General features: G+C 39.7%; 1 long non-coding RNA gene across 1 annotated transcript; it reads right to left on the reverse strand.

Moving 5' to 3' along the window:
* Window positions 1–8,655: 8,655 nt before the first annotated feature.
* LOC144589393 (uncharacterized) lies at window positions 8,656–11,210 on the reverse strand. The gene is made up of 2 exons (XR_013545476.1): window positions 11,111–11,210; window positions 8,656–8,737 (listed from the first exon to the last, which is right to left on the reverse strand). It is a non-coding gene; the product is annotated as an uncharacterized LOC144589393 (long non-coding RNA).
* Between the last annotated feature and the right edge of the window lie 2,841 nt (window positions 11,211–14,051).

Raw genomic sequence — 14,051 nt, forward strand, 5'->3', positions numbered from 1 at the left:
TGTGGCTCAAGGAGCAACGCAGAAAGTCCAGGGAGTTTCCTTGGCGCGCGTTCAGGGAGGGAGGCTTGATGCCAGATGACGACTCTGCTGGCTAATATTCCCATCCGTCCAACCCTGGCAAAAGATTTGTCAGTATCATTCCTTACTCTTCATCCACCGATCTCCACGGATCTCTCCCCCGCCCTCAGCTTCTGCAAAGTCTCCCTGTATTTTTTTCGAAAATTCAGCTCGAGGTAACGATCTGCGACCGACTATCTTATACTTAGGGGTCAACCCCACTGAACCTGGTGGGTTCAATTTCTGTTCTAATTTCTTAAAAATAGGTCCGGATGCTGAAGGTCCAGACCCGGAATCCATGTGTTACCTAATCTTGCACATATTGATTTGCAAGTACTCCCCACTGAGTTCAATCTGTGCCCCAATTCTCAAAACACTGTCTATAGGATGGAGTTCTGGCAGAGAACCAACTGAACCCAAATAGCATTATACTTCGGATTAAGGATGCAAACAGACGCTTGTTTTATCCCAATAACCCCTGCATTCACTGTTTGCAGTTGGTCTACAATTCCCAGCGTGTTTGTCTGCATTTCATTTAAGTCAATGGGGTTTAAAGGCCCCGTTTGTGAGTAAGCGAATAGGCTTAGACACGGCAAAGAGTGACACACAGATCGCGAAAACGGATCCATGTTTACTGTGAATTAATTCCCACTGTTATTTGGATTTTTCTCTCAAGAAGCTGCCTGTAGGACTGAAATCTGAGAGAAAACCCATTGAACTCAATAGTGTTACTTCGGATTAAGAAGCACGCGGACACTCGAGAGGCGCGGAAAGCTGAAACGCCCCCCCCCCAAAAAAAGTAGAAACTATTCCCTGGCTGCTTCTCTCCGAGGCTGTAAATATTTTGCTGAAATCCTGCATATTCAAAGAGACTAATGCAATACGGCGTGAGAGAGGAAAAGTTCATGTCTCTCTGAAATATGTTGATCTGGAAATGAATAGACATCCTTTCCCCGCCTCTCCGTTGGACGTGTAAACATTTACATGCTTGCAATCCAAAATAAATCTGGAAATCCAGAACCTGGGAGGACTTCAAAGCAGCTAAGAATTTTGAACTCTTCTTGGAAAGGAGAACCGGACATTTAATCTTCAGGAGTTGTGTTTGGAAATACAGTACTCGAACATATCTGTTTACTCAGGGGGCCGAAGTGCAATAAAAACTACATCGCGTGTACAAATCGGAAGCCACCTCCCTTGGACTATATCAGAGCATCCCTTCAGATCAGCTAGTTGCCCCTCCTTCCGTGACGGTTATAGCGAAACACGGGTTCTAACCTGCGTTCTATTGATCAGAGTCATCCGGTGCAGACCGGAGGCAGGCGAGGGGGTGGTATGGAACTGCAGTTCGTCCCGCATACAGAAGACACACAACTGAGCACGTGTCCATTAAGTGGCACATGAAATTGTCCTGAAAGACTGACAGACTGGAAAGAAAGAGAAATCTACCTGCCCTGAAAGGAAACTTGATATCTGCTACTTCAAGCAGAATCTGTTTTGGAATTTACTTTACACGGGAGAAGGGGACGTGGTGGCGCTGTGGGCTAAACCGCAGAAGCCTGTGCTGCAGGGTCAGAAGACCAGCAGTCGTAAGATTGAATCCACATTGCTTGTCCCAACTCCTCGCCAACCCAGCAGTTCGAAAGCATGCAAATGTGAGTAGATTAATAGGGACCATCTTGGTGGGAAGGTAACAGCGTTCCGTGTCTAAGTCCCACTGGCCATGTGACCACAGAAGATTGTCTTCGGACAAAACGCTGGCTCTGTGGCTTGGAAACGGGGATGAGCACCGCCTCCTAGAGTCGAACACGACTGGACAAAAATTGTCAAGGGGAACCTTTACCTTTACCTTTTACACAGGAGAGCCGGGCCTCAACACCTGACCATGATGCTTTGGGGGCTTTTCCCCATTTCTTCTGCACCATCACCACTTCATGCCTAGTCTGATGAAGAATCCTAGAAGACCCCGAAGCTTGTTTCTTTGTGAGATTGTAGCAGTCTAATGATGGAGGCAGCCAGCCTTGTTTTTTGGATTGCTCTAAGGGTATGATCCTGGTGTGTGAGGCAAAACTGACAGGCAGCAGAATGTAACAGATGTGGTTTAGAGTTGCACTCAAGTTCTCCTCGCTAAACGAGCACACAAAAGTCAAAATCCTATTGTGAAATATCATGCATAGAAAGGAGGTCACATGAGTACTTATTTCAGCTTCTTGGCTGGCTACTGCTCTCCCAGGCACACAACCAAGTGTTCAACTGCGTGTAAGCCCAGGGTATATGCAAGTGTACCACAGTCAGCCAAAATAATCTTGTACTCCCATTGTGATTTTTCTGACCTGTGCTGTGCAATTACAAGAAGATTCTAGCAATACCAAACAAAAAGGGAGGGGGAGAAGCAATTTATAAAAATACATGTGGCGTGCAAGAATTTGCAGAAGAAGCATTCAATTGCTCTAGAGGAGGATATGGCTTGATGGAATGGGTTGGAAGATGATCGGTGCAGACAGAAGAAACCACTCATCCACATGCTCCTAGATAAACTAGCAGCAAGATATAAGGCACCTTTGAATAGTCATTGTTTTCAGCTTTAAATAGTGTCTTATAAAGATGTAAGCCACCTTGGCTCCTTTTTAAGGAGAAAAAATGGCATGAAATATTTAAAATAAATAAACAAACAAACAAACAGTGATGAGCCTTAGAATGCAATATTATACAGACCTAATAATAGCTCTTGATCTGTTACACTTCCTTACAGCAAAACCAACATAATGTTCTAGCACTTGAAAGCCTGCCAGGTTTTATATAGTATAAGCTTTTTCAGGACTTCATCCCACTTAAAGGTAATTCTTTACAGAATTAAAATGTGTACAATAATAAGAACTATGACCCATTATGTACACTGCAATAATTTGATGGCAGTAGTCATTGATGATTACTCATCCTGATAATACCCTGTAGGCATGTTATGTTAATCTTTCTGCTTGAAAGTTTAAAGTGAAAAAAAAAAAAACCCTCATACAGTCCAAACTGACTAGAGATTAAATTTGGTGATACTACAGCTTTGTCAAAATAAGTTCAGAGTTAATGGGAAGACTTTCTTTCTTACTGCAGATGTGTAACATACTTTAAAAAGACAGTAATAATTTGTGGCTAATAAATTCTATCCAGCTGTTGGAGGGAGAGGAAAAAGATGAGAAGGAGGGAGATAGGAATGGATTATTCCAAAAAAAGGACATGGCTAGGTGGAATATGGAACAGGAATATCCTGCAGTGCAACTTTTACTACAATCCTATTGCTGTTCACATAAAATGTCATAGCTTGTGGCAGCAACTTGTGGCTAACTGCTGTGGGAAATTAGCTGCATTTTACTGTTAGTTGTGCAACTGAGCTCAAGATCAGGCAGACAATTAAGTCACATTTTGGTGCCTTGTGAATTAGCCACAATTAGCCATGGCAAGTTACACAAACCATACATGCACACCAAAAGGGCTCTGGCTGGTGGGTCATGTCTCAGTTGCTCCACCACTACTCAGTGGTGAGGTTGTGTCCATGTGCAAGAAGCCCTAATTCTGTACTGACTGGTCCATATACCATAAGCAGAAAACCAATGCTCTCATCTAGTTTGTTTAGCCCGGGTTTCTCATGTCCCACACATGCCATCAATGGTCATATGAATCATTTTTACTTATGGAGTGGAGAATCAAAGCTTTCCTCTGTTGTATTGATCAGTGTTTTAAAATATTCCGATTCTTTCCTCTTGTCTCCAGATAGAGTGGACTCCTTATGTTTCCTTTTTCACCAGTGAATGTCTTACATAGCCTGAACAAAGAGAAGATGATTAATTTTTTCTGGGGCAGAGTTGTGATCCCTGGAGGCTGCTTTGCTTAACTCTGCTTTATGGCAGCTGCTCATGCCCTTGATGCTACTACAGATAACTGGCAGGCGCTCTGAGAAAGGGGAGCAGACAGACCTCTTCCTTACTCCCCACCCATGACTGGAGACTTGGAGGGGGGGGGACTTCCTATAATGGCACCAAATACCTTGCAAGAATGCAAATGGAATGAGAAAATTGGATCAGATAGTTTACCTTTTAGCTGATGTTTGCAAAAACCTTAGAAAATATTACAAGTCCCCATTGAACAGCAGATCACATGCACACACTCCAGCCCTGATCCTGCATATTTGGGCAGGCAGGCATAAATTCAACAGGTAAAACTTTCCCCCATAGTAGATCTCTGTTGGAATCACTCAAGTTGGTGGGATTTCAGTTGTAAACATCCATTGAAATGTGGGAAGTTGTCATGGATTGGAAACAGCAAAGTTGTGGCATAAATAGCACACACTTTCTTGGGATACAGCGCATGCAGATCTGTTCTCAGTTGGATGGGTGACATGCGCATGTGTGTGCATGCACAAGTACAAATATTAAGAGAAAAAAGTGTAAACTAGAGTAAATTCATTTTGACATTAAAAACTACAATTTGTGGCAATTTAAACATATGCATACTAAATAAAACAGCTGCTTTAAAATTGTTATAGGCAAGAAGGTAATTGGTTGTTGTAGGTTTTTCGGACTGTTTGGCCATGTTCTGGCCAAACCGCCCAAAAAACCTACAACCACCGCCGGATGCTGGCTGTGAAAGCCTTCGAGAATACAAGGAAGGTAATTGTTCACAATTTGTTTCATTAATGAACACCTGTAGCAGGACCTGGTTAGTTAATCCCTCCATAGCCCTCTGTACTAGTCAGGGCAGGATGGATTTCCCATCCCACCTTTCTATGCCTGCTAATGAATGATAGGTCCTTCTTTCTCAAATCAGTGACTGCTAGTATTCAATTGATAAGGAACAGGTCTTGTTCATTAATTAGCATAAAGTGCAGGATACTCAGCTTTAAAACGCAGCATGACAGCTTCAGCATACCCATTAAAAATTGGAACTATAACTTTTTTTGCCAAATTCCTCTTAATCCTTCTGATAATATTTACATGTCCTTCTGCTCTTTCCATGATATTTACTTATCAATAGGATTTCAGGGCTAGTATACAGTGTTTTACAATCATGATGCCATTTAATCCAACTCTGTTTTTATGCTTTAGAATGGATAACTACTAGCCCTATTTTAGAGATGATTTTAGAGTCTGGAAACTACTTTAGTAAATTGCTCAAACTACCTAAGCTTGAAAAAAGATTTAGGTTCTTGTGTAGTATTGACTCCCATGCATAGCCAGCATCATCAAGAATAAGGGATTTGTAGTCAAATGTAATTTGGAGGGCCAAAGATTTTTTTCACTCTGCTGTACTTGATTCTGACCCAAATGCAATATGAGCTGGTCATTCTACAGTGAAGCTTGGAAAAGTTTGGACAACAAGCCCCAGAAGTCTCCAACCAGCATGGCCATAGTTTTAGTCAAACATGGCAACTGTAATCCAAAAATAACCATCTCAGCCTCTCCATAGAAGTTCTTTTAAAACTAATGGGAGAGAAAAGAGTCACAAGGGAACATAGGAGCAATTAACTTTTTCTGGATTTAGGTCTCGAAAAAATCAAGGCTGTCACTGAAACAATAATATTGCAGGATGACAGGGTAGGTTGGCAATTTACCCATTCCTACACACCAATTTGTAGGGCAGCTTTAATATATGGCATAAGAAATATATGTTTAAAGGGCTTGTTCCACAGGATCAAGAGCACAACAAAGGAGAAAATATCCTTGCCAGGCTGAATTTAGCAGAAGCTCAATCTGGATTATTCAGAATCCATTATCTGGGTCTCCTTTATTGCTCATGTCCTGGGGTTTCCTCTTCATTTCCCACTATATCAAAATAAGATGGGGTGTATATTGTACAAACAGGACTACACAAACTCAGGCTATACAGAGGCAATGTGGGAAAGAAGAATAACTGGGCTCCTAATTCAAAGAGGAAGTAATAGCATGCATGTGCATTACAAAAAAAGACAGGAAGGTGTCTACAATAGTGGACAACAAACCTGGCAAGGGAGTGGGTATGCAGTGGATGAGAGAGTGACCAATCCAAGGAGCAATGCTATAATCCATACTGGATTTTGTTTAGGTCTTCATCTGTTAGTCGGATGTAACCAAACCACTGTCTTCATAACTTTGCTTGTCTTCACAAAGCTGAGAACTGTTTGGGTATATCTTTATAAAGGTTACCATGAAAAACAACAAAAACCAAAATGAATTGTGGTTGTGGGATTTGTGTCTCTAGGTGTCTTCATACTTGCCACTGGTGTGGAATGACAGATAAGCTGAATGCTAGCGAGAATGGCACTGTCACTTGGAAAGCCTATTAGTTACCCAACCTGTGACCCATTATGCCCCATGTGCTTAAGAAACTGGATTATAATCCACAAAAGATCGCACTGAAATAAATCGGCTAGTCTTCTCTTTTGTTGTTTTTTTAAATAAGTGGTGAAACAGATTAACACAAGTTTTTCTTTGAAAAGAACTTTACAAAGGAACATTGCTAGAAGTGTGATGTGGCAGGGATAGGATGACGACTTTAAATAGCCCCATGAGGCCGATGTAACATCTATTCAAGAAATGGAAGGCCTATTATGAGTAAGCATATTTAATCCTCCCCCCTCCATCCACATATACTACCACTTGTTTATAATCATCCTGCAAATCTGAACAAATGGGCAGAAGCCCGTCACTGCCATCTGGTGGTAGCCACTGACTGGGCAGCTGACACCCACAATGGGAAAGATCACCACACTTTTTCTTCTGCTGGTTGCTGAAGCAGGCCTGTGACTCTCTTCATTTCCCTCTGTATCTCACAACTGCAGGATAGCTGATAGAAGATGAAATGAGCACTTACACATTTTATTTATATGGGATTTTTATGTGTAAGCCATGAATTTGTGTGTGTGTGTGTTGTCCTGTCAGGCCACATAAAACTTAAACCATCCCTACCAGAGTTTTCAAGGTATGTGAGACATTTAAGGAGCAATTTTACTATTGCTACCTCCCTACTGAATTTCCATGACCAAGTGGGGATTTGAATCCATCTCCTCGATCTTTGTCTCAGTCCCAGTCCAGATTGTAATACTGACACCATCTTTAACTAGTATCATCCTGACATTGCATGGAGATATTAAACCAAGTTAAATCACAAAGTGTGAAAGTTTTACTTTGCAGTGGAACAAATTTGGCATAGTACAGTATTACTAAAACAAAGCATGTTATACGCATGGATGTTTAAGTCACATGGCCCAATTGTCTCAAGCCGCTGAATGTCTATTGGCACAGTATGTAACTTTGTCAGACTGTATATGTGATGGCACGAACCTAGTTACAATGAATTTTATTGGGATTTTAACTAGCTCTGTAGTCAGAAATGCAGTGGTAGTGAGGCATAAAGGGGTGCATCACATATACATGTAAAGCAATTGGGTGCACTTTACTGTATATTTATGATTTTCTTAAAAGACAATTAAATGGCAAAACTAAGTCCATGTACTTGTCAATAACTGCAAAGCCTTTGTACCAATCCAATAAACTGTGAAGAGGTTTAAATACTAATGAGCAACTGGAGAGAAATGTAGCTGTACATCCGTCTGTGAAAAAAAGGTATTTTTAAAATTGGAAGTTGGGAAAATTGTGAGATTAATCTGAAATACTTCTGATGGCAATGAATCCCCTCCTAGCCTTGTTTTAAACTACAGCTGGGCGAACATCTGTCCCTCCAGTTCTTGTTCATAGACTGGCACAACAGTGACCTTCTGCTATTGACTATGTTGGCTTGAGGGTAATGAGAAATCTAACAGTGTGTGGAAGGCTACATTCCCTACTCTTTTAAAAACTATTTGTAAAACAAAGCAGCATACACTGTATGTTAAAAGTGTTATATATCTAGCTTGACAGCATAGTTGAATACATGTTTTGCTAATAGCACATGTAACACATGTCCAATGAGTTCCATGGGGTAATTCCCAGGAATAGCAGGTAGCATTTTGACTTTAGGTTATGGCCTGTAGTGGTTTCCCTTACTTACTGTGCCTTGGTAAGAATTTCACCCTTAGTACAATAATGTTTGGATCTGCACATTCTCCTGCTTCAAGGTATCATATACTGAAATCAGATTACATGCATACAGACCAGCTGAAAAAACCTACATGAAAATCTCTTCAATATGAGGTTCTTTTCCATTTTCCTCTCCTTTACTTAAATCTTTAAACAGGAAGAATCTTACTTTCCCTTGAATATAATATAAACATTACTTTTCTGTAGGGGAAGGGATCAGTGAGTATTCATTTGCATATAAGGGATTAAACATATAATTTAATTCTATCATTCTTGTAAAAAAACCCTGAAATCTTTACTGACTATTGATTTCCAGCATCAGAAAAAGCTACTTAATTTATGCTGGGCCTCATGCCTTGAACATGTAAATATCTTAACATAGCAATTATCTGTCAGCAGCCAAAAGACGATACCACTGACAAGTAACTGGTGCTGGCTATTTAGCTTTAATTTTTTTCCCTGGAAAGTTGTTTGGGGCGACAGAGTGGCGTCCGGGTTTCCCAGGTTGTTGTACTGACATACTGCAGTGGCGGTAGAGGGCAGGAGTCTGACAAAATCTCATTAATCATTTTAAATTAAATCCAACATTCCTCTCCAATGCTGCCAGCGAGAAGGCTAAGTTTTACAAATGAAAATGCCTTTGGAAAAAAAAAAGAGAGAGAAAAGATCTGATATCCCAACATTGTTGCTTTCCAAACAAACAAATCTGACATGAAAATTATTTTGCTATTTCAAACCTTTTCAAAGGATGCATCACATTTTTGGCACAAGTTTCTTCCACTTCTCTACAAATTCTATTAACTCATTCTTTTACTCCATCCCAAGAGTTTTACAAGTAAAATAAATTCAGTAAAAACAACAGCATAATTTTTGAGAACATAATCTGGTATGAACAACATTGTTTCTGATAAATATTTGTTTCCTTTTCCATGCTATATGCCAACCTGAAAAGCTATTCCTGTTGTCAGAATATTATGTATTCTCACTCTATGCACTTGAAACAGTATATTCAGAAGTAGGGTATGCCTTTTTTTTTTAAAGGACAGAATGTAGAGATGGGTTATTAATGTATGAAAAGGCCTAACATGTTTAAAGAAGTCTAGCAGAAAGCCTCTTGGCTAGTTGCCACCAATAAGAATGAAATCTGCTATAAACTGGGAGATAGCTCTTTTTTCTTTGAGGCGATGGAAGGCTAGGCTAAGTATGTATGAGTAAGTAGGATTGTAATGTTTTCTCAAACTTATTTTAAATGGCTTTACAGCTCAAAAACAAAGGGCCTAAAAGTGGGCCTCAGAGGTATAAACACTAGCAGAACGTCCCTGAACTTGGGGCTCTTCAGATCTGTTGGAATGAAACACAACTATCACCTGTTATCCTGGTATGTAATGGCTCTTGATAGTGGGAATTGTTGTCTGGCCCACTGGGTGGGCATAATGTTGGAGAAGCCTTAGTACATTAGTGCATCAGGCTCTCATCCCACAGGCCTTCAGATAGGCCTCCTACCTTCTTTATTAACAGAATACCCCTCATGTCTAATAGTTACACAGCTGGAGTTATTTGGGCAAAGTGCATCGACTGCATCTCTCTTCTTCAAAAAGCTGATGTACTATAAATGCTTCTTCAAAAAGCTGATGTACTATAACCAAGTATAAATGTATACTTGGTCCCCAAACTGCATCAGTTTACTAGATGGCAAACCAGCAAATATCCATAGTCAGCCACAAGTGCACGTATAGGAAGGCACAGGTGACTATAGCTCCATGCCCACTCATCACAATAACCATTTTCTGTCCTTGTGATTGATTGCTATCAAAGACTGTACAGAATTCAATTTCACAACTAAATTGGTATGACTTAAATATGACTTACAGAGTACACACATGGTAAAATAGTCTGAGCATTGGTTTACCAAAAATGTACATTGCAGATCAAACTCCTAGGAATATGTCTTGGGACACTTGTGCCATTAAGTCATGAATTATTTGTGACCCTAATAGGCTTGTCAAAGTATGTGAGCTATTTAAAGAGTGGTTTCTATCACTGAGTGGAGATTTGAACCCAGATCTCCCAAGTCTATCTGCACTCTGTACAGTACACTACACAGGCTTTGTTTTTGTTTTAACTTACACAGGTATATGATTTGAAGAGGATCTCAACATATTTTCCTCAGCTTCATAATCATCTGGCTAAGGTTGCAGTCTTATACCACTTAACTGGGAGTAACGTAGTTGAACTCAGCAGGATTTACTTCTGAGTAGATATCCATCTAATTGTGCTTGTTAACTTGTATTCCTAATAGAACGGCTTCTGTCAGCAGAAGATGGAGCAGACAATTCGCGTCCCCAGCAGTACCTAGTGTAACCGGTACAACTTCAATTTGCTCAAGGAGGAAGATAGATGAGGCAAATCTCACTATGTGAGTGGATGTCTGCTTGTGGATTTTGTCCATACCTAAAGCCTTTAAAGTTTGTATCTTATTGCTTTAAATGAAAATGAAACTTTATCATGCACGTGGAAATATTTCAAGTCTGTTCTTTGCTCATTTTAGTAGTGCTTTGGAGATTAAACAAGGTTTTCAAAAAGCAATTAAATTTTTTTTGCTACTTAACTCTAAAGCCTATTGAGTAAGATACTTAAAATAACCTTAAAACAGTTGGGGTCTGTGAAATACAAATGCAAAAATGTCCATTTTAAATATTCACATACAATTCACTAGGAAGCAGTGTTGTAATTTAGGAAACACATACCTAATCTTTTCCATGTTTTAAGTCATATATTGCTTAATTTGCCTTTTAATATTTAACTTACTATTGTGTTTTAAATTGTGTGAATTTTAAGGTTGTTAACCACTTTGGGTCCTTTGTTGGGAGAAATGCAGCACATAATAGTAATAGTAATAATAGTAATAATAGCAATAGCAATAGCAATACTACTACTACTACTACTACTACTACTACTACTACTACTACTACTACTACTAATAATAATAATAATAATAATAATAATAATACCTATCAGAATCTATAGACCATCATGAATTTCCTCTAAATGGTGTAGCAACAGTGGTTGAGAAGCAACACCACTTTCAAATTTATTACTAGTCAACTAAAATGAAAAACAGAACATTTCACAATGAAAAATATAAACTATAAATCTGAATAACTGGGGAAATCAACAATGAATGGCATAATCAAGCATTATAAATTCCACATTACTCAAAATACTAATGTTCAATTCATTTTTATAACACACATTTTATAACACACATTTTCAAGAATGTTGAACTGAGGATCCTACACTCAATATATGTTTCTTTAAATCTGTTCTTACTTACCTTGATGAATTTCCTAAGCTGCTGTGTTCAAAGCTGTCTAACTATATTAAAATATAGGATGAGTTTGATTTATTTTGAGAAATAAACATGAGCATTTAAAATAACAAGTCACCAAACAAGTAGTGGTGGTAGTAGGGAGGTAGTAGCTGCTTCCCATGACATAATCTTACTCATCGTGTGTTTGAATTGGAGAGCCTCTTATATGCCTGGAGATTTTTCATACAGTTCTAAATCCTCGTTTTTCAGGGTCCTGATTCAGACAGCCTTCACACATCCAAGTTGCTCTTCATTTCTGATTCATTTTTTTTATGTAAACAAAACATGAAAGGGCTAGGCCTCCAAAATCCCCTCCTTCAATATGTAGTTAGCTCTCATCTAAAATGTCTGAATAGTTCTACAGAAGATCTAGAATCTGGAACAGCAACTCTACAAAATACAGTAGACAGTTACCCCACATGACAGTTTTTCGCTAGACATTGACTTTTTGCGATCGCTATAGCGATTCGCAAAACAGTGATTCCTATGGGGGAATTTCGCTGGACAATGTTTGGTCCCAGCTTCGCAAACTGATTTTTGCTAGACAACAATTTTGACAGCTCCCTCCGCGCTTGCAAAATGGGTGTTTTCGGGACTTAGCTTTGCAAGACTACTATTTAAACAGCTGATCGGCGGTTCGCAAAGCGGCTTTCCTATGGCCGATCTTCTCTAGACAATGACGATTCTTCCCCATTGGAACGCATTAAACAGGTTTCAATGCATTTCAATAGGGAAATGCTTTTCGCTAGACAATGATTTCGCTAAACAGCGATTTCAGTGGAACGGATTATCATCGTCTAGCGAGGCACCACTGTATTTAACATATACAATATCAAAGATTTCCCAGGGAGGATGTGTTTGATAAAGTGGTCTACGTTCCAAATACCTATAGAACATGGAACTTAAATTCACACATCAATAAAATGAGTTTATTTTTGCTTGTCAGGGATTTCTACACAGATTTCAAAGTGTGAGATAAGACTGGGCATCAACTTCTTATAGTTGTGATCCATCAACAATGCAGCATGTACCAAACTAATGACAGTCCTTCTAATGCTTGTATCAAGGAAGGCAGATGATTAAACTACTCTCATGCTTCAGTTCCTCCATCCCTGAGGAACTGTATCTTTTCCCAACAAAAAAATAGTCCTAGCCAAGATACCCGCTAAGCTGGGCACGCGCATGCGCACAACTCTGCTTCCCTCTGCACAGCTCTCTTTCTTCTCTATGCAGCAATCACATTACATTCCAGTTTCGACAGAACCCAGATGGTATGATGGTCCCAGCACTTTGCTCACTTACAAAATGCACAAGAGCTGTGCATTTCATTGTTATGGGAAGAGGAAATACCAATATGCATAGTTTGTGAGACAGGAATGAAAGGCAGTACAATAATAAAATGAAATTCCATTTTCCATCTATGTTATGGAAAGAGGAAGCCCACCCTCCTGAGCATTTTATTAACCTCGTTAGGCCCCTCAATCTCCATAATGTGCAATTCCATGTCTTCCTCATCCTTCTGTGCAGATCTGTAGATAAATGGACAGCACCTATAATTATGATTAAGAGGAGTGGAGTTGCTGTCAAGAGTAATAGGTATTCTTCCACTTACCAACCAAAGCACTGTGCCTCAGCTGTGCAAGCTCAAATCACTGCTTAAAGTACTACTGCATATTACAGGTCAAGCAGCAATCACTGCCGAGTTGATGGAAATTATGACAGAGGTAAGTCACGTGAATGAAGAAACAGATCTGCACCTGCAGTGCATAACTGAGAAAACCCAAGGAGAACAGAATCTTACCATTGAGTTGGATCCAGAGAAAAGTGAGTAACAATCCCACTTTGCCTGCAATAGGGCCTTCTCAGTTCTGTCTCTATGAAATTATTCCTGAGAGCTGGGGACACGTCTGACTGTCTGGCACAGGATCTGAGGGCTTGAGCAGCAAGAACTGGTAGATAAGGGGGTAAAACCAGTGCAAATCAATGTGTCTTGGTGACGTAACTCATCAAGACATTTCACCAAGCTAGCTCCACTGAAATGAATAAGGCTAATTCCAGTACATACCCATGATCCAAAGGAAGGCTCTAATAAAATGCTGAGTTGATGCTACAAAACCACATGACACCAAATTCCTTCCCCTTGTTTCTCTACTGCAGCCCACAGAACTGTTTGAATATCAGTTTTGCAGCCCTCAAGGGCTGGTGTTTGGAACGGAGGGAACAGTGACAATGGGAAGGGAAGCAACTCCTCTGGATTCTTCTTCTGATAGGTGATGTTCAGCACTGAATCGTTCCACTATTTGTTATTGTTAGGAAGCATCTGTATTTCTAGGCAGTAGTAACTATAAATGCACCCCATGGAAGCCTGGTTGAAGAAGTTATTCCATATTGATAAGCACTTTTTGCGGCGCAAAAACAGCCAAATCTGCATTTATTCCAACCTGATAGTTGCAACTGATGTCTTGAAATAAACCTATCAAATGACAAGAGAATTCAATGAGCACTACAATCGGAAGAAAAGAAAAATGAACAAAAATAGCCTCACAATGTAAAGAAAGAAATACAAGAGTCTGCCAGAGAGA

Source organism: Pogona vitticeps, chromosome 5, assembly GCF_051106095.1.
Source record: "Pogona vitticeps strain Pit_001003342236 chromosome 5, PviZW2.1, whole genome shotgun sequence".
Classification (NCBI taxonomy): Eukaryota; Metazoa; Chordata; class Lepidosauria; order Squamata; family Agamidae; genus Pogona; species Pogona vitticeps.